The sequence below is a fragment of the Prionailurus bengalensis genome, chromosome B4 (assembly GCF_016509475.1).
Source record: "Prionailurus bengalensis isolate Pbe53 chromosome B4, Fcat_Pben_1.1_paternal_pri, whole genome shotgun sequence".
Taxonomy (NCBI): domain Eukaryota; kingdom Metazoa; phylum Chordata; class Mammalia; order Carnivora; family Felidae; genus Prionailurus; species Prionailurus bengalensis.
In genome coordinates, this window is record NC_057358.1 from 84,005,729 (window position 1) to 84,025,560 (window position 19,832).

The 19,832-nt window shown below is 48.8% G+C and overlaps 1 long non-coding RNA gene across 1 annotated transcript; it reads right to left on the reverse strand.

Moving 5' to 3' along the window:
* Window positions 1–385: 385 nt before the first annotated feature.
* On the reverse strand, window positions 386–7,489 carry LOC122473841. The gene is made up of 2 exons (XR_006294724.1): window positions 5,484–7,489; window positions 386–1,045 (listed from the first exon to the last, which is right to left on the reverse strand). It is a non-coding gene; the product is annotated as an uncharacterized LOC122473841 (long non-coding RNA).
* Between the last annotated feature and the right edge of the window lie 12,343 nt (window positions 7,490–19,832).

Consider the following 19,832-nt stretch of genomic DNA (forward strand, 5'->3'; position numbering starts at 1 on the left):
GTGTGTGTCTTTCTCTGTCTGACTTATTTTACTTAGCATAATGCTCTCAGAGTGCATCCCTGTTGTCACAAATGGCAAGATTTCCTTCTCTATGTGTTGAATTGGCTGAATAGTTTGTATATTTTATATCAGTATCATATATTAACATATACTTATATATGATATGTGATATATATAATCTGGGTTTTAACGATCCCTCCAGGTATTTTTGTGCATATTAAAGTTTAAGAACCTCTGTTTTAACAGGGTAGGCCTTTTAGTTCTGGGAATTTCTTTGTTATTTCTTTGGAATGTCTGTAACTCCTGCTCTTTGCATACTGGACCTCTTGGATTGATCCTCTGATTTTCTTATTATTTCTCTCTTATTGGCCATCTCTTTTTTCTATTTTCTGGGAGATTTCCTCCATGCTATATTCCAATCCATTTACTAAGTATGTTGTCACGAACCCTTTTCTTTTCTTTTAATTCTCAAGAGTGCTTTCATGTTCCCTGGTTTTTCTCTTCTTTTCTTTTTTTGCGTGGTTTCCTGTTCTTGGTTCTCTCGATACGTGCAGTACCCTCTCTCCGAGAATATTAATTTGTTCTTCTCTCTATTATTGTCTCAGTTTCCTCTGACTTCCCATTTTCTGCTGTTTTGATTTGTATCTCACTGGAGCCTTTCCACAGATGTCTGGTCTGCCTCGGCCATCCTTTCGTATTTGAGAAGGAGGCACTGGATGGATCTGGAAGTGCTCCGTGTGGACTTACGGTAGGGCAGTTAGGTGGCTGGCTGGACTCTTTCACTGGGGAGCCCCAAAGGTCAGTATCGATGGCACAAGCTTGGTTTTTTCTGGAAAGGTCCTTGAGTCTAGTCTCCAGCTGGAAGCCCACCACCTGCCCGGAGTCCTAGAGCTGGGTGTAGCATTGGAAGTGGGGAGCGGCATGTGGCGAGCAGGCTGAGGAACACCATTCAGAATGCTGACTTTCGCTCAGTGTTTGTTCCCACTCCTTCTCCACCTCCTCCCCCAGGAAAGTTCAGTATCTCCAGGATCCATTTTCCTGTTTCCTGCGTGAGTGGGGAAGGGGACACAATAAGTCATTTGGTTGTGTTGGGTACAGCTGACTTTCCTGACTATCGAATTGCTCTTTAAATAGATCTTGGAACAGGCCCCCAGGTTTTGGACCCCTGTCGTCTAGTTTACCTGCAACTTCCAATTCCCGAGCTTCTCTAGGGTTCTGGGGGAAGAGTTGGCTTGCTTCTTATAGGTATATGACTCTGGATGTTTTGGGCCTGCCTTTCTTAGTCATTTGTCACTTTCCCATCTACTTACTGTTTTCATATGATGTGGTCCAGGATTTTAAATGTCTCCTAGTTTAGTTAAAGATGGAGTTTGGATTTCTATTTCTTATTCTCCTTGTCATTTGGGGGGGGGTGATTTTTTTTTTTAAGACTTAAAACTTTTTTTAAATGTTTATTTATTTTTGAGAGAGAGAGAGAGAGAGGAGAGAGAGAGAGAGAGCCAGCAGGGGAGGGGCACAGAGAGAAGGAAACACTGAATCTGAAGCAGGCTCCAGGCTCTGAGCTGTCAGCACAGAGCCTGACACAGGGCTCGAACCCATGAACCGTGAGATCATGACCTGAGCTGAAGTCGGATGCTTAATCAACTGAGCCACCCAGGTGCCCCAGGGGGTGATTTTTGAAGGAAAAAGGTGATGGAAAGAGCTTTACTCCGCCATCTTGTGACCAGAAGTCTGAGTGTCTTCTTGAGGTAGATAATCGTGATGTCTGTGCCCAACACTCTTGCTCCTGCTGACAAAGAGGGTGTGGGTTATTTGTAGGAGAAGGGCGAGCAGGGAGAGGAGGGGAGGTTCAGGAGCTTAGGAGAGCTGCTTCAGGAACTTGACTGGAAACCTCCCAGAGATGACAAGGATGACTGGGCCCCAGGGAGGTCTAGCTGAGGTGAGACAGTGAGAATCAGTGGTGAGAACAGCATGGAACAAGGATGGAGGTAGTGAGCAGTGGGGAGTAAGCCTCAGCTCAGAAGAAGAGAGTGAGAAGGGTGGGGGACATTCTAGAAGCAGATAAAGGGGCAGCAAAGGGGCTGGCTTTGAGGCAGACTATTCACAGTGAGGCAGAAGAGGATAAGACGAGATGGACAACCACTAGTCAGATGTTGGTTGTGTGCCAGGAACTGGACCAAGTTCTTCAAAGCAGGCTCAGTGGTGGGGACGGTGGGAGGAGGGAATGGACAGGAGGAAGGGAAGGAGTTTTAAGGTCCCAGCAGGAAGGTCTGACTCTCAGATTGGAGGGTGGGGCAGGTCTGAGTGATGAAGGAGTCTTATGTCCAGAGGGGGGATTGCTGCTCAAGAACAGAAGCACAGAGCAGCATGTCGGTCCGCCATGTCTGCGCAGAGAGTGAAAGAGGAGGTGGGGGAAAGGGCAGTGCGCTCGCTCAAGTCTTCTGAAGGGAAGGCAACGGGTGGGAGAGGCCGGTCATCTAGATGCATGGCCCCCTGCACACCAAGGAAGGATAGAATTTTAAAAAGGGAGGGTGGTCAGGGCGCCTGGGTGGCTCAGTCGGTTGAGCGTCCGACTTTGGCTCAGGTCATGATCTCGTGGTTCGTGAGTTCGACCCCCCGCGTCGGGCTCTGTGCTGACAGCTCAGAGTCTGGAGCCTGCTTCGGATTCTGTGTCTCCCTCTCTCTCCCTGGCTCTCCCCCGCTTTACACTCTGTCTCTCTCCCTGTCTTGAAAATAAATAAACATTAAAAAAAAAAAAGTTTTTTAAAAGGGAGGGTGCTCACTTTAAAAGGGAGGGTGCTCACTTTAAAAGGGAGGGTGCTTCACTGAACTACTGAAGGTACTGAAGCACCTTCCCCAGGTCACAGAGCCTCGGGGTACAGTCATAGTGAGGTCGCCTGAAACATACAGCCTCTGACTCTGAGCTCTGACGACCTAGCTTTCAAAACCCACCAGACATTTTCTCGGGTTTTAGGGCTGTTTCACATCTTCCATCTCATGGACATGTGCTGTCCTAGCCGTGCTTGCTGCTCCTGTCACTCCTCACTGCATAACCCCAGATCTGCAGCTGCCCCAGAATTCTGTGGTTACAGGCCACAGAAACTAACGCTGGCTAACTTAAGCAGGAAAACAATTGATTGGAAGGTTATCAGACAGCTCATGGATGCGACGGCACTCCCTGCCTTTTGTCCTGTGCTGGTACGCTTTGATTTTATTCCTGAAAGTACCTGTCCTCTATCCAGGCCACAGGAGAGGAATGCTGATAAGTCTAAGCAGCCAGTCAGGGTGTTTCTGCCTCTTGGCCAGCAGCTGGTTCAGGCCCAGACATGTGATGCTACTCTAGCCAATGAGACACAGGGGAAGCCCACTAGGCCAGGGATCCTGACACAGTCACAAGCTGCCTGGAAGTTTGAGTGGAGCCTCGACTTTATTGAAGGTGGAATTAACCCTCTTTGCCTCTGAAAAATGATATACTGGGGCGCCTGGGTGGCTCAGTCCATTAAGCCTCCGACTTCAGCTCAGGTCACCATCTCACGGTTTGTGGGTTCGAGCCCCATGTCGGGCTCTGTGCTGACAGCTCAGAGTCTGGAGTCTGCTTCAGGTTCTGTGTCTCCCTCTCTCTCTGCCTCTCCTCTGCTCTCTCTCTCTCTCAAAAATAAATACACATTTTTAAAAATTAAAAAAAATGATATACTTGCTGATTGTTTAAGCCACATTTAGTTGGTTTTTCTATTGCTTTCAACCAAGAGGTTGAAACTATCACATAAATGCCAAGTATCTTCTGTGGGTGGTTGGTGGGGCGATGGAGGGGAAAATAAGCTGACGGCTGAAAGGGTAGCATTAATAAGATTTCAAAATAAAGGAGGCTGATGCATCTTTTGGAGACACAAGAATTACCTCATAGATAATAATTGACTGAAAATGCTAGCGAGAAGGGGAAAACTCGGGGAGGAGCTCACCACTCATTAAGTAGACACTTGCTGTATACCAGGCACTGTGAAGGGGGTGAAGATATAATGATGACAGAAGACAAGATCCCTCCTCCCTGGAACTTTCAATCTGGCTGGGTTGGGGAGACATTGAGCGTGCAAGTAACAAAATAAACAGGGTAAGATCATGGAAGGTCATTTTAGGGGAGTGGTTAATTCTGATACACGGTAGTCAAGGAAGTCCCCTCTGAGAGACCCAAAGGGAGAATGAGCCAGCCATGTGAATAACAACACGGAGATTCCCCCAAAATGTCTCAGGGCAGAAGTTGGCTCTGTCCTGCCTGGGAGTCCAGTGCTCATTCCAGAAAGGGAAAGAGGTGGTAACAAAGCTGGCCTTGGAGGCTCAGGCAGGCCAGGGGTGACAGAGTAGCTGGAGACCTCCCTCTGGCAGGACAGGCTAAGTGTCATTGACTTTCTAGAGGCTGGAAAAGTTTGAATGGAGTATTTGGAGGGAGAGCCTGTGGGTTGAAGGAAAGACACTTGGGGCCAGCAGATGACCCTCTGGTGTCTGAGTGCCCAGCTACTTCCTGTCTCCCCTTGCCCATCCAGTCTGGAGTTCCAACCTGTTCCCCTGTTTTAACATGTCTTGATGTGGGCTGCTATAACAGAATGCCACAGACTAGGTGAGAAATATATTTCTCACAGTTCTGCAGGCTGGGAAGTCCAAGATCAAGGTGCTGGCAGCTTCAGTGTGTCGTGAGGTCTTGTTTCCTGGTTCATAGATGGCTGTCTTCTGGCCATGTCCTCACATGGAAGAAGGAACAAGAGAGCTCTGGGGTCTCTTATAAGAGCATTCCATTCCATTCATGAGGCCTCATGGCCTCATCACTTCTCCCAAAGGCCCAACTTCCTAATACCATCACCTTGGGGGTTAGGATCTCAACATACGAATCTTGGGGGGACACACACATTCGGTCCATAAAAAACCAGCTCAACCAAATCAGTAAGCACCTCCAGAGTGTTGGCTTTTTGTGTGGCTTCTGCTCAGAGTTTGTGTAGGGTGGATACAAAGATAAGACCCGACCTCAAGGAGCTTGCTGGTCAAGGATTTAAGAGTACTGCATCTGAAACAATTATCCGCAAAAAAACCCAAGGACACCCCACAGGGTTAGAGACCATGGGTGGCCATTACAAGCCGTTCTCACTGCATTGGTCACTGCATTGGTCACAACCTCCCAACCTAGCACCAATAGCCCTCTCCTGGCCCACGGGTCCCTTCCTCCCCTAGGGCTAAGGGTTGCCTGTGTCTTACTGAACCTCCCAGACCCCTTTAAGAGTAATTCATCAAGTTAGAGCCCGACACATGACTTCTGCTCATTCTGTGATGCCTTCCTCCAGTCTCCTGGGGATGTGAAGGAGGAGGAGGGAGGGCCAGTCAGCTGGACTAGGACTCCTTCGCCTAGAGGTGACATTGCCACAGTGGGCTTACCCGGCACAAGGTCCTAGTTTTGGGGTCCTGTAGCTGAACAAATAAGGAAAACGTTGACTGCTTACCATATCGGTATGTCGAAGAGGCAGACCACTAGCATTTTTCTTGTATTATCTGATTATATCCACACAACAGCCCTACAATGTGAGGACTTTATTCCACTTTACAGAGAGGTAGAGTCACCTGTCCTGGTCAAACAACTAGTAAGTGATGCAGCCAAGATGTGAACCCCAGCAGTCTGACTGAAGCATCCCGACTTGACGCCATTGTGCTCGCTGCCAAATTGGCTTATTCTAGGAATTTCCCTTCTTGCCACAACATTAAGAACTGAGCTAGAGGCCATTCTGAGCAACGCGAAGACAGGGCTTTGGGATCCAAGAGAAGAGGAATTCCGGGAAAGACACTGCCATTTTGGCTATTTTTTCCCTCACGTTCCCCAGGCAGGGAGCGCTAACTTTTGATTTGCCAGGTGTCTGTCTGTTCTTCTAATTAACACCAGAGTCCGCCTTTAGTCAGAGCCTCCCTATAGCTGGAATCCATAACCCCGTGGCTCTGGGGCCAGTCCTCCCTGAGAGCCAGGGAGGACAAAGCAACTCCCAAGTCGGGGTGGAGTTTCCTGTGATGACGTTCCCTTTGCCTGTCTATAAAAAGCTCCAGTATGATCTACCCCATTTATGGTGGAGGCCAGGGGGGCAGAGTGTGCCGGAGGAGGAAAAAATCAAGCTGAAACAGCTCCTCTTTGCCTCCCTGGATTCTCTTCCAAAATGCTGTCAGCACTGCCAGTTGGAAAATATTTTTCTCCCTCCCTTTGTCTTCTTTCTTATTTAAAAAAAAAAAAAAAGCCATCTGGTGTCAAATTCACTCCTGGCACATCATAAAGGGTAGCACTAAAAATGTCCCTGAAAAACTAAAAGCAAAACCACAGCAGTACACATGGGATTTAATCTCAGCATCCTAGAGTTTCAGAGTTGCCAGGGGCCTCGGAGATCAAACCTTTCCTTGTACCTGGGAGGAAACTGAGGCCAGGGGTGGGGGTGGGGTTAGGCCACTCTTTTAGGAAACGTTTGTTGAGGGCCTACTATGTTCACAAGGCACTCTTTGGCGTGGGAGATTAATCGTGAACAGAAAAGACAAAAATCCCTGCCGCTTGGGAGTTTTCGGTGGGCGGTTCTTGCCTGGTCCTTGGGCCCTGCCTCTGCCCCGCATTCCCGAACGGCCCGGCGCGGGGGGGGGGGGGGGGGGGTGCTGGCTTTGGCCGTCTTCCCCCCCCCCCCCTCCCCGCGTGGTTGTCACCTCCAGGCTGCGGGTCCGCGGGGGCCTCGGGCGGCGCCGCTTCCCGGGCCTGGGCCGCTGTTTATGTTCGGGCGAAGTTCGCCGCGCGGCGCCCCGGCGCGGTCCCCGGCGGCTGTCGTCGTAATCTCCCGCCGCTTCCTCCCGCCGCCGCCGTGGCTCCGCATTCCTCAGGGTTGAGCAACAACTTTCCCTCCGAGGGCGTCTGGGCCGGGGCCAGGAGGGGCGCGGCCCGGGCCTCGGTTCCTCTGGCGGCACCCCAAGCGCGCGGGTCGGGTGCGAGTGCGGCGCGGCGCAGCGCAGCCTCGACTCCCTGCCCTGGGAGCCGAGGCCGCCGCGGGGCGGGGGGCGAGGCCGGGGTGCCGCGCCGAGCTCCCCGCGGCCGTGGCCGGATTGCCCGAGCGCCCGGTGGGGGAGTGGGCCCGACCCTGGCCTTGATCGTGGAGCTGGCGGTCCCCGCTGCCCGCCCGGTCTGGCGGCCCGCGCGGGGTGAGCATGCAAAGTTTGCTTCGATGTTCTGCTCCACCTTCTGAGGATTCTTTGATGGCGGAAGGAGGAGGGTTTGTAGTAACTACAGAAGAGAGCTCCTAACCCAGTTCTTGGCCGGAATGTAAATATTTACAGCAATCATATTAATACAGGCACTTGAAATACACTCTCATGCCTAGTGAACTTCAACGTATCTCTGGAGGGATAAAGTTGATTTCTTACTCTTTCCCTTATTTCAGGAACTGGAAAACCCAGGCATGTAGTTCCATGTCTAGTCAGGAGCCAAGAAGGAGTCAGGCCAACGGGGAGCACCCTCCCTGGAGCCTCCTCAGGTCTCCTGACCTTCCTGCACCCTCATGGGCCCGGGAACTGGCCGCACTTGCTCCACTCAGGAGCTGAGTGCTGGGGCCAGGAGGGTGGAGTGGGATTAGATAATATCAAGCTGTCTACCTACTAAAATATAAACTCCAGGAGGGCAGGGATTTGGCCATTTGTTTACTGCGGTTATCTTTGGCTCTGAAAACAATGCTTGGCCCATAATAGATGCTCAATAAATATTTGTTAAGTGGATGAATGACCATAGTCAAGGTCTTCAGATTCCTAAGAATTCCTCTTGCTCTTTTACCTTACTTTTAAACTTACGCTTTCCTTCTCTTCCTGCCTTTTAAATCTTGAGCTAAAGGTTTTAAAGGCTCTGTGTGTTTTCTTTTAGTTAATTTGGAATAATTTTAGACTTACAGAAAAGTTGAAAACACAGTATAGAGAGTCTCCACATACTCCTCACCCAGCTTCCCCCAAAGTTAATATCTTAGGTCACGTCACTGTGGTACATTTGTCAAAATGGAGAACTAACATTGGTGCAATACTATTAACCAAACAACACCCTTTATTTGGATTTCCTGTTTTTCCACTCGTATCTTTTTTCTGTTCCGAGACCAATCTGGGATATCTCCTTGCATTTAGGGCTGGAAGCCTTTTAATATGTAATCCAGATCTCACTGTGTAAAGTCTCCGTCATTGGCAGTGACGCAGGAGGCGGTGCCCTTGGCACTAGACTGAGCTTCCTGTCCTGGGGGCCTGGGAAACACCTTGAGCCCTGGATCTCCTGAGAGTGATATCAAGGGATCGCTCCTGGGTCTGCTCACTGGTTCTGGTAGCATCTGGTACGAATCCAGACCCCGAGGCCAACACTGGGTCTCCCCTCCCTGCCCTGGTACCCCCACTATGCCTATACTGGAAATGGGATGGATATGACATTGCGGGTGATCTGACCCAGGTCTGCATTTCCTTTGGGACCTGACTCTTCTCTGTGCCCCTCATCACCTGGCACCCATTCCTTCATCTTCATAAGGGACAAACCCCATTCACGTCTCCCCTGCCTCACTCTCTGTTTACTCCATTCTGGAATCATCCTCCAACCTGAAATCCTCAGGGAAGCAACTTCTATTTCGGGCGATGTTACTTGCTCACAGCGCGCCATTGAGCTCGCCTTGGGATTGAGTGGAGATGAGTGAAGTAAGGGACAGCCTGCTTATTCAATTGGCAAGGATTTATTGAGCCTGTTTGGGTCACAAAGACGAACAATTCTGATCCTTGCTCTCCAAGGTCTTACCGTGTGGAGGAAGAGGCAGGTAATGTGAACGAATAATCAGGGGACAGCCTTTAATAGAGATAATGTGGGTACACACTTGTGTGGCAGCACAAAGGGGCAGAGCCCACTTGTTTGGGCTGTGGAGGAACACTGGGACAGCTCCTGAAGTCATGCTTGAGTTGGGTCTTGAAAGATGGATAGGAAGTAGTAAGTGCCCAGGAAGGGGGCAGGGAGAAGAGAGAAGGAGGGCTCTCCCAGCAGAAGGGAAACCAGGTGTGAAAGTGCAGGCACATCTGAGAGCAGAGCATTTAGGGGAACTGGAGGGTGGCCCAGTGTGGCTGGGACTTGGGGGCGTGCAGGAGATGGCGGGAGGGAGACGGTGCCGGATAAGTAGACTGGTCAGGTCTTAGGTTCCACAGAAAGGAGTTTAAACTGTGTTCAGCCGATGGGGGAGCCTGGGCTTCGGGCGAGAAGTAATGGGGTCTGAAACAGGGCGGTGGGGTTGGGGCAGAGGGGACAGACACCAGAGAAACTCAGAGGCAGGGCCTGGTGATTGGATAGTGGAGTGGGGTCACGGGTAAGAGGAGATAGGGTGACTTTGGAGTTCTGATTTGGAGGATGAAGAGGAGAGAGACTGAGGGGGAAGTGGAGTGAGCTAGAGTTGTTTTCTCTACACACGCATGAGCATCCTGAGAAGGGGCGAGGATGGGTATTGCGCACGTGGTGTGGCTGGGCCCCAGCCTGCTCACCCAGAGGATGGTCTTAGGGCAGGAAGGCAGTTGCAGAACAGGCAAGTGAGGGTTGTATTTCTAGGGGGAACTGGCCTGGGAGACATTGGTGGAGAAGTGGGGAGTGGGGAGGAGAGGGTCTGGAGAAGATGGGGTGGAGAATGAGAAGGGGAGCGGTTTGGTTCGGGGAACCGAGTCATTCCAGATTCAGAAGCCAGAGGAGGCCTCAGCACCCTCCCCTAATCTGGGCACTGACTAGATGGGACCAGGTGGTCCACGGGGCCCCGAGCGAACACTCAGAGCTGAGGAGGTTAGCAGGTGCAGCGGCTCCCCTGTCTTTGGGCATTTCAGGAGCTGCTGGAATTCTGGAAGTGACTGAAGTTCACCTGAAGACTGCTCCCTCTGGTTGTGGAAGGGCCAGAGGCATCTGAAAACACCACTGTGGGGGTGCTTGGCTGGCTCAGTAAAGAGCAGCATGTGACTCTTGGTCTCGGGGTTGTGAGTTCAAACCCCACAATGGGTATAGAGATTACTTAAATAAATACTTAATTAAAACACAAAACAAAACCAAGCACCTATGTGGACAGTTCAAGTAGCTAGGAAAGGACTTGTGGCAGAGTTTTAGTAACCATCCCTGCAGAAACCTTGATTCTTAGCTGGGGACTGTCAAAAATTATGAATATCTGCAATTTTATCCTATTTATAAGCTAACAAATTGGCCCATGTCATAGCTGCTGGCAGGGGTGTGTGTGTGTGTGTGTGTGTGTGTGTGTATATATATATATATATATATATATATATATACATACATGTATATCTCCACATATATATGACCCAGGAGCTGAGGCTCCTGGGTCAGAGATGAGGACATGTTATTGTTCACAGCAATAGCAGTAGAACAGGGTCAGCCTCAATTCCCACAGGGCCTCGCAAAGAGGGCCAGGTGATGCCTGGACACACGTGGGTTGCATTTCAGGAGAGGAAGGCAAACTTGGGGATATGAAATCTTTTAGAATGGGCAGCATGCCTGTCCTTTGCTCTGGAGGAAGGCACTATATACCTTCTATGGGTGTTCACTATCCTGGAAATGATAGTCGGGAACAAAGGACAGTCAGTGTTTCACTTCTAAGACATAAAGAAATGGAATAGAACCGTGGAGAACAGTCTGCCGACAAACACATGGCCATAGAAAGCAAACGATACATTTCCCAGCCTCTCTTGCACCTAGGTGTAACCATCTAACTAAGTCATGGTCTATTAAGCATGAGCTTTGGTGTGGCAGCTTCAGGGAAATTGCAAAAGATGGCTGGCATGTTCCCCGGGCTCCTTCTTCCCATCTTTTTTCCTGATGGCTGGAATGTGGACATGATGCTGGAGTGTGAGCAGCCGTGTTGGGCCAGGAGTGGCGTGTGAGGACTAAGGATGGCAGAGTAGCGAGATGAAAGAGGCCTGGGTCTCTGATGGTTTTGGAACCCACAAACTAGGTCTGTGCTGATTATCTTCAGATTTCTTTAGGCGAGAGAAGAATAAACTTCCATCTTGTTTTAATTTTTTTGTTTGTTTGTTTATGCAGCCAAATTTGATTCTAACTGGTAACAGGGCTAGCACAGAGGAGGATGGTTTAACGGAGGGTTAAACCTGTCAGCAGAGAGAAGGGTCAGAGGCACTTTTCCTCCTTCCCCTCGCCTCAGCCTCGGCAGTGACAGGGGGAGGGAATGGGGAGTCACCTCTGGCTTGTTCACCACCCACTGGCGATGCCCCATTCACAAGGGGGCCCAAGCTGGCCACGCGACCCAGCAGCGTCCATTTGAAGGCAGCAAGCAACAAGCTGGCTCCATTCACAAACCCTGTCCTCCTTTGAAAACCAATCACCGTGCAAAGCGTGACTGGGTGGTGGCCAGCACTGGCCCATCTGTCACGCCCTTTCAGAGAGCCAGGCGAAGGCAGCCGGCCTGGGTGAGCCAGCCCCTTCCCTTTGTACCCCAGGGACACGCACTGTAAGGAGATCACAGCGCCTACTGAATTATTCAGCGCTGCCCTGAGTGTCAGTTTTATTATAAACATGCAGATTGCTCCGGGCTCCAAACTTCCAACCCTCCAGCACCGGCTCCCTCCAGGATTTTTCACTGGCTGCTTTGTGCCTGTGATTCTAGACTCCCCAGGTCTTGCCGGCCTAATTTGCCTTTGACTGGTTCCTACCTGACGCCAGGCAATGAAGGCCTCCGTGCCCTTTAGCCACGGCTTCTTCAGGCCCCATTCTTTGCTCCTGGACTGTCCTCACCGCCACCTCAGCCGTCCTGCCTCTTCCCCCGTCTCCTCCTGACTTCACCGCCCAAGCTAGTGACATCAGACTCTCCTGAGTGCCTGCCTGTTGGGGACATGCTAATAACAGGATCCCCCACTTCTGTCGGCCTCCCTCTAGTCCCCGTCCTGGTGAGCTTTCCCGTCTCCCCTCCCATCCCCATGTTCTGGCCCCACCTCAGCACTCTCCCCTTCCCCACAGGCCCCAGGTTCTCTCTGGAGCTGGTCTGGAGAATACACCCCCCCCCCCCCAGCTGGTAATGAGGCAGAGATGGTAATGCACATTTAAGAGTAATGAAATGCAGTGATATTTCAGGCCTGACAGACCTATTTCTGGCAGCCTTAGAATTAAAGTGTGAGGCTTTGTACTGCAGCTGCTACTAGGAGCCTTCAGAGTTTTTCTAAAGATGTGAATAAAGCTTCCAGGGTTTCGGCTTAGATCACTGGGGCTATTTATCCTGCTGCTGCTTTCATTGTACCTTTTTATTTGAAATTTTAGAGCTTTTAGATGAAGGAAACACAGCAGCAAGTGCAAAGCATACAAAATATCCTGGTAGGGGGGAAATGTCCTGGTTTTTCTCTGCGATTGTCCACGCGGCTCTGAGGAAGAAGGGCTTCCTAATGTGGGGAGCGTTGCCTCTGTCTCCCCTTTGAGTGGGGTCCTCCTGGATTCTTGCCCCGTGGCAGCAGGGAGTGCGGCCTCTTGAGAAAGCTCTAGGAGGGAGTCCATGCCACCAAGATTGATGGGGCTGGGCGTGGGCTGGCCCTCCTCCACCATCTCACTGCTCTGAGCTGAGTATATGCAGTCTTCGGTTGGGGAATGTGGTAGAAAGAAGTAGATCCACTCTGGGCCAACAGCGAGAGCTCATTTTCCAGACTTCAGCCAGAGAAGCCAGCCTGCTAACTCCCATTTCTGTACCCAATTCCATCCCCCCATGGCCACCAGGAAGATTGGAGCCATCCACTAGGAGAGGTCACGGAGGGCAGTGGTGCAAGGCATGGGCTCTGCCATCACACGAACCTGGGGGTACATCCCAGCTCTGTGCACCAACTGTAGTCCCCAGGGCAAACCGCTTACCCTTTTGGGACTTTGGTTTCCCCATCTGTAACATGGGGATAATGAGGCATCATTTATTGTCCTTGTGATGTATGTAAGGTACCTGCCACATATGAAGTTGCAACGTCTATTCTTTAAAAAACATTTTTTTTAATGTTTATTTATTTGAGAGAGAGAGAGAGAGAGAGAGAGAGAGAACATGAGCAGGGGAGGGGCAGAGAGAGAGGGAGACACAGAATCGGAAGCAGGCTCTAGGCTCTGAGCTGTCAGCACAGAGCCCTATGTGGGGCTCAAACCCACGAACCGTGAGATCATGACCTGAGCCGAAGTGGGGCTCTCAACCGACTGAGCCTCCCAGGTGCCCCGCAATGTCTATTATTAATAGTGAAGTTGTCACTGGAGTCAGAATAGCGAGGCATCCTTCTTGGCATTGCCCCTCATGGGTTAAGTCCCTTCTCCTCCGTGGAGCAGTGGAAAGGGAAGGTCCTTTGGGGTCAGACAGAACCATGTTCCAACCCCAGCTCTACCATTTTCTGGCTTGGTGAACATGGGTAGGTTGCTTAACCTCCTTGATCCTGGTTTCCTCATCTGACAACACAGTGATAATAAGCACTCACATCAAAGAGTTGTGGTGAGTATTAGATGAGATAATTTTTATAAAGAATCCACACAGGGGTGCGTGCGTGGTGTAGTTAAGCATATAACTCTTTAAAAAAAATTTTTTTAATGTTTATTTATTTGAGGGGTGCCTGGGTGGCTCGGTCGGTTAAGCGTCTGACTTCGGCTCAGGTCATGATCTCACGGTCTGTGAGTTTGAGCCCCGCGTCGGGCTCTGTGCTGACAGCTCAGAGCCTGGAGCCTATTTCGGATTCTGTGTCTCCCTCTCTCTGACCCTCCCCCATTCATGCTCTGTCTCTCTCTGTCTCAAAAATAAGTAAACGTTAAAAAAATTAATGTTTATTTATTTGCGAGAGAGAGAGTGTGAGTAGGGAAGAGGCAGATAGAGAAAGAGACACGGAATCCAAAGCAGGCTCCAGGCTCTGAGCAGTCAGCACAGAGCCCGACGTGGGGCTCAAACTCATGAACCACGAGAGCATGACCTGAACTGAAGTTGGATGCTTAGCCGACTGAGCCACCCAGGTGCCCCAAGCATCCAACTCTTGATCTCAGCTCCAGTCTTGATCTCAGGGTCGTGGGTTCAAGCCCCATGTTGGGCTCCATGCTGGATGTGGAGCCTATTTAAAAAAAAAAAAAATTCACACAGTGCCTGGCATATAGTAGATGGTGTATAAATAATGGCCACCTTCCCCCTCCCTTGTCCTCTCTCTGTTTCTGTTCAAAGAAGGGAAGTTTCAGATCCAGGCAGTTCACAGGCAATGCAGGAGGAAGACAAACATGTCAGATGATAGCAGGGGGATACCATTGGTAAAATCTAGAATTTGGGAAATTCCAGAGGAAAGACGATCCAGAATCTTCAACTAGTAAGTGACAAGAGAGAGAAAGAGGGAGAACCACATGGAATGTGTGGACCCTGTTTGGGTCCTGATTCAAACAAACCAACTGGGAAAAAATAAGAGACCATTAAGGAAATTATGTAAATGGCTGGATATTTGATAATGTTAAGGAATTGTTAATTTTTTAGGTGTGATAATGGTATTGTGGTTATGGTTAAAAAAGTATTGTTTACCTTTTTTTATTAAAAAAATGTTAATGCTTATTTATTTTTGACAGAGAGAGAGAGAGAGAGAGCATGAGTAGGGGAGGGGCGGGGGGGGGGGGGGGGACATAGAATCTGAAGTAGGATCCAGGCTCTGAACTGTCTGCACAGAGCCCTATGTGGGGCTCGAACTCACAAGCCTCGCAAACTGTGAATAACCTGAGCTGAAGTTGAACACTCGACTGACTGAACCCCAAGAGTATTTATCTTTTAGAACACATACAGAAGAAATTACAGATTTCTGGCGATTGGGATTTGCTTTAATCCCATGTAGTGGAGGGAAGCAGGGTCTGGGGCATTGATGAAGCGACATTGGCCATGTGCAGAGAACGATTAGAGCTGGGTGACGGTAGATGGGGGTTTGTTAAACTATTTCCTGTACTCTTGTATGTGTTTGAATATTTTCATTAAAAAAAAAAAAAGGCAGTGATCCTTTCTAGATGGGAAGTATCTTCTCCCATCTGTTTCTTCCTCGGCATCCTCCCAGCCCCGCCCTCGGCTCTTGCCGCGTTATCCTTGCCTGGACTGTCTGTTATGACAGCCTCCTATCGCCTCCCAGACTTTGGTCTCTCTCCCTTCCCGTCTCCTTCCCATTCTGCCACCAAGTTATCTTCCTAAAACACAAATCACATCAGGTTACCTACTCACTTAACAACCTTTTGGTAGCTCCCTGTTGCCAATCGTCTATTAAAGTGTAAAATCCTTATTATTATGATATTCAAAGCCTCTCACAGTGTAAACTCGGCCTTCCTGCCTCATTCCAGTTCTGGCCCAGTCCTCGTGCCCTCACGAAGCCTGGCTTTGGTCACACTGGTCAGGCCTCTGTGACTTCTCTTCTATGGCTCTCTATTTGGCAGGGCCTCTCCCTTGCCCCTAACTTCATTTATTGAAGACTAAAATATTTTTCAAAGCTCAGTTCAAATGTCATTTGTCTTCATGCTTTCTGGAAGTTTTTACACTGTTCACCAGATATCTCTGCCTCTCTGCCTTCTGGCATATCTTCTGGTAGAATCTCACTTCCTGGCTTTCTGAGGTTGGATGGGGCCATGTGACCAGTTTTAGCCAATGAGTTATAAGTGGAAGTCATACATTTCATTCCTGGGCCAAGAATTCAATTGCTAATTCAAAACCCTCTGGAGCTTTCTTTCCCTCTGGCTCAGCAATATCCAGATATCAGCTGCTCCATCAGGCTGGGTTCTGGCTTGAGCATGATGCCATGGATTAGAACCTCCTGTCCACCTTGAGGGCTACGTAGTGTGGAATAAATAAATCTGAGGGGTTATTTGTTTCTCCAGCATAACCCAGTCTGCCCTGACTAATAATTCTTCCCTCTCTGATTTAGAATCAACTGCGCTATTCTCTGTACTTTGGCATTATCGTCCTGTGTATGTAACATGTTTGGATGATACAGCCCTTCGGGTAAGGAGTTCTGTTTTATGGTCTTTGCATTCTGGTCCCCAGCACTTGGCACGGAGTCCTGCAGAGCAGAGGCATGAACTGAATGCCCAACCGTCCATGGTTGTGGTTGGTATAGGTGGAGTACGCACAGAGATTAAGATGCCCCTTTCTTGTGAAGGGGCCCCTATATACTCACCATGGTTTGGAGGTGAAGCCAGAATCTGGCTTGATGTTCTCAATGGATGGTATGCCCAGCCCCAGGCAATGGATCAATACTGGTCTAAGGCAGTCATAATAATCCCCTTCCCTTGTGGTTATGATTAGTGTACACACGGGCACACGGGCTGGTTCCAGATGATGAGTTATAGGGGGAAATCTCGTTCCATCCCTGAAAAACAGAAAGAGAGATGAGAGGTGCAACTAGTCTGTCCTAATTTGGATCTCCCTGAAAGCAGAGACCGAGAGAGGACTCGAATGCTAGTAGTTTACGTGGGAGGGGACCCCAGGGAGCAGGGGAGAGAAAGTAGAGAGGATGAAATGGGAAAGGAAGACAAACCAATAAAGGGTGTACTTCTGAGCTTGTTCCACGGGGGCTCAATCCTGCTGGGGACCCACTGAGGGACGTTAGAATTGTCCCTCCAAATGGCAGGAGGCAAGGGCAGTTATCTAATGACTTTCATTGGTTGCCAATTGCCCCTAATTATACTGGAACTGGATGTTCACCCGTGACTTCTCAGTGACCAGAAGCCAATGGGCACATCCAATTCCTTCTCTGCTGTGTCGTCCTCCACTTTCTGCTCCTCAACTTTCTCTTCTGTCCTGGTTTCTAGGATAGGTCTCCGTCTAATGCTTCTCTGCAGCCTCTCCGGCCATGTCTTTTTTATTTCCTTCCCAGGCTTCTTTTCCTTTTTCCACTCTGTAGATGAGATCTCCTGAATTCTATTCTGGTCTTCCCCACTTCTTCTACCCACTCTCACTGGGCAAATTGATTCATGAAATGGTTTCAACTGTTACTGCTGTGATGCCAGCTCCCAAATCCACCCCTACCCCCAACCCCCGGCTTTCTCTCCTGGTTCTGCAGGCTTGTATCTATTCATCTATCCAACAAATATTTATTGAGTGGTTTGAATATGCCAGAAGTTGGGATAAAGCAGTAAACAAACTCACCTAGGAGTGCTAGACAATGTGGAGCTAGTGAACAAAATTCAAATAAATAAGTCAGATGATTTTGGACAGGGATGTGTTATGCAGACAATAAAACATGTCGATGTGACAGAGCTTGAATGTGTGTGTGTGTGTGTGTGTGTGTGTGTACTATTTTACAGTGACTGCTTAAGGGAATGGCATCTGAGCTGAGATCATGTACAGGCATACCTTGGAGATGTTGCTGTCTTGGTTCAACACCACCTTAATAAAAGGAATATTGCAATAAAGGGAATATCACAATAAAGTGCGTCGAATGAATTTTTTGGTTTCCCAATACATATGAGAGTTGTGTTTACACTACACTGTAGTCAATTAAGTGTGCAATAACATGTCTAAAAAAGACCCGTGTGCTTACCTTAATTAAAAAATACTTTATGGCTAAAAAATGCTAACTATCAGCTGAGCTTTTGGCAAGTCATAACCTTTTTGCTGGTGAGGGGCCTTGCTTTGATGTCGGTGGCTGCTGACTGATCAGGGTGGTGGGTACTGAAGGTTAGGATGACTGTGGAAATTTCTTAAAATGAGACAATAATAAGATTCGTGGCATCACCTGACTCTTCCTTTCGTGAATGATTTCTCTGTAGCGTGCGATGCTGCTTGACAGCATTTTACCCCCGGGAGACCTTCTTGTAAAACTTGAGTCAGTCCTCTCAAACCCTGCTGCTGCTTGATCAGCCAAGTTTATGTAAGATTCTAGGTCTCTTCTTGTCTTGTTGGCAGTCTTCACAGTGTCTTCACCAGGAGTAGAGTCCATGTCAAGAAACTCTTTGCTCATCCATAGGAAGCAACTCCTCAGCTGGGAAAGCTTTACCATGAGATTGCAGTCATTCGGTCCCATCTTCAGACTCCACTTCTCGTTACAGCTCTTGATATTTCCACCACGTCTGCAGTGACTTCCTCCACTGAGGGCTGGAGCCCCTCAAAGTCATCCTTGAGCGTTGGCGTCTCCCAAACTCCTGTGAATGTTGATATTTTGACCTCCTCCCATGAATCACAAATGTTCTTAATGGCATCTAGAATGCTTAATCCTTTCCAGAAGATTTTCAATTTGCTTGGTCCAGATCCATCAGATGAATCACTATCTATGGCAGCTGTAGCCTTTCAAGATGTATTTCTTAAGTAATAAGACTTGAAAATCAAAAATCACTCCTTGGTCCATGGGCTGCGGAATGGATATTGTGTTAGCAGGCATGAAAACAACATTAATCTCGTTGGACATCTCCATCAGAGCTCTTGGGTGACCAGACCCATTGTCAACAAATTGTAATATTTTGAAAGGAATCTTTTTTTCCTGAGAAGTAGGTCTCAGCAGTGGGCTTAAAATACTCAATAAAGCATGTTGTAAAACAGATGTGCTGGCACCCGGGTGGCTGTTGTTCCATTCACAGAGCACGGGCAGAGTAGACTCAGCACAATTCTTTAGGGCCCTAGGATTTTCAGAATGGTCAGTGAGCACTGGCTTCACCTACAAGTCACTAATTGCATTAGCCCTAAGGAGATAGTCTGTCCTTTGAAACTTTGGCACTGACTTCTCCTCTCTAGCTATGAAAGTGCTAGAAAACATCTTCTTATAAAGGCTGTTTCATCTACATTGAAAATCTGATATTTAGTGTAGCCACCTTCATTAACGATCTTAGTTAGATCTTCTGGATAACTGGCCACAGTTTCTACATCGTCACTTCCTGGTTCACCTTGTACTTTTATGTTATGGAGGTGGCTCCTTTCCTTAAACCCTATGAGCCAACCTCTGCTGGCTTCAGACTTTTCTTCTGCAGCTTCCTCACCTCTCTCAGCCTTCACAGAACTGAAGAGACTTAGGCCCTTGCTGTGGATTAGGCTTTGGCTTAAGGGAACGTAGGGGTTGGTTTGATCTTCTATCCAAGTTCTATCCACATCAGCAAGCGGGCTGTTTCGCACTTTTATCGTTCACATATTCACTGGAGTGGCACTTAATTTCCTTCAGGGACTTTTCCTTTTGCATTCACACCTTGGCTAACTGTTTGGTGCAAGAGGCCTAGCTTTCAGCCTGTCTTGGCTTTTGACATGCCTTCCTCGCTAACTTGGATCATTTCTAGCTTTGGTGTAAAGCGAGAGACATGGAACTCTTCCTTTCACTTGACCGCTTAGAGGCCACTGTAGGGCTATTCATTGGTCTAATTTCAATATCATTGCACCACAGGGAGTAGAGAGGCCCGAGAAGAGGGAGAGAGAGAGAGACAGGAGAACGGCCGGTCAGTGGAGCAGTCAGAACACATACACAACATTTACTGATTAGGTTTGCCATCTTCTATGGGTGCGGTTTGTGGCACCTCGAAACAGTTACGGTAGTAACATCAAAGGTCACCGATCACGGACTACCATGGCAAACATAATAATATTGGAGGAGTGTGAAGTATTGCGAGAATCCCCAAAATGTGACATAGAGACACGAAGTGGAAAAATGGCACCAACAGACTTGCTCGATGCAGGGCTGCCACAAACCTTGAATTTGTAAAAAAACACAGTATCCTCAAAGTGCCGTGAAGCAAAGTGCAATAAAATGAGGTATGCCTGTCATGGCATCTGTCATCTGTAGTTGTGCAAGTGCAAAGGTCATAAACTTATTAGTGTGCTTGAGGATGAGAAGGAAGGGCAGCA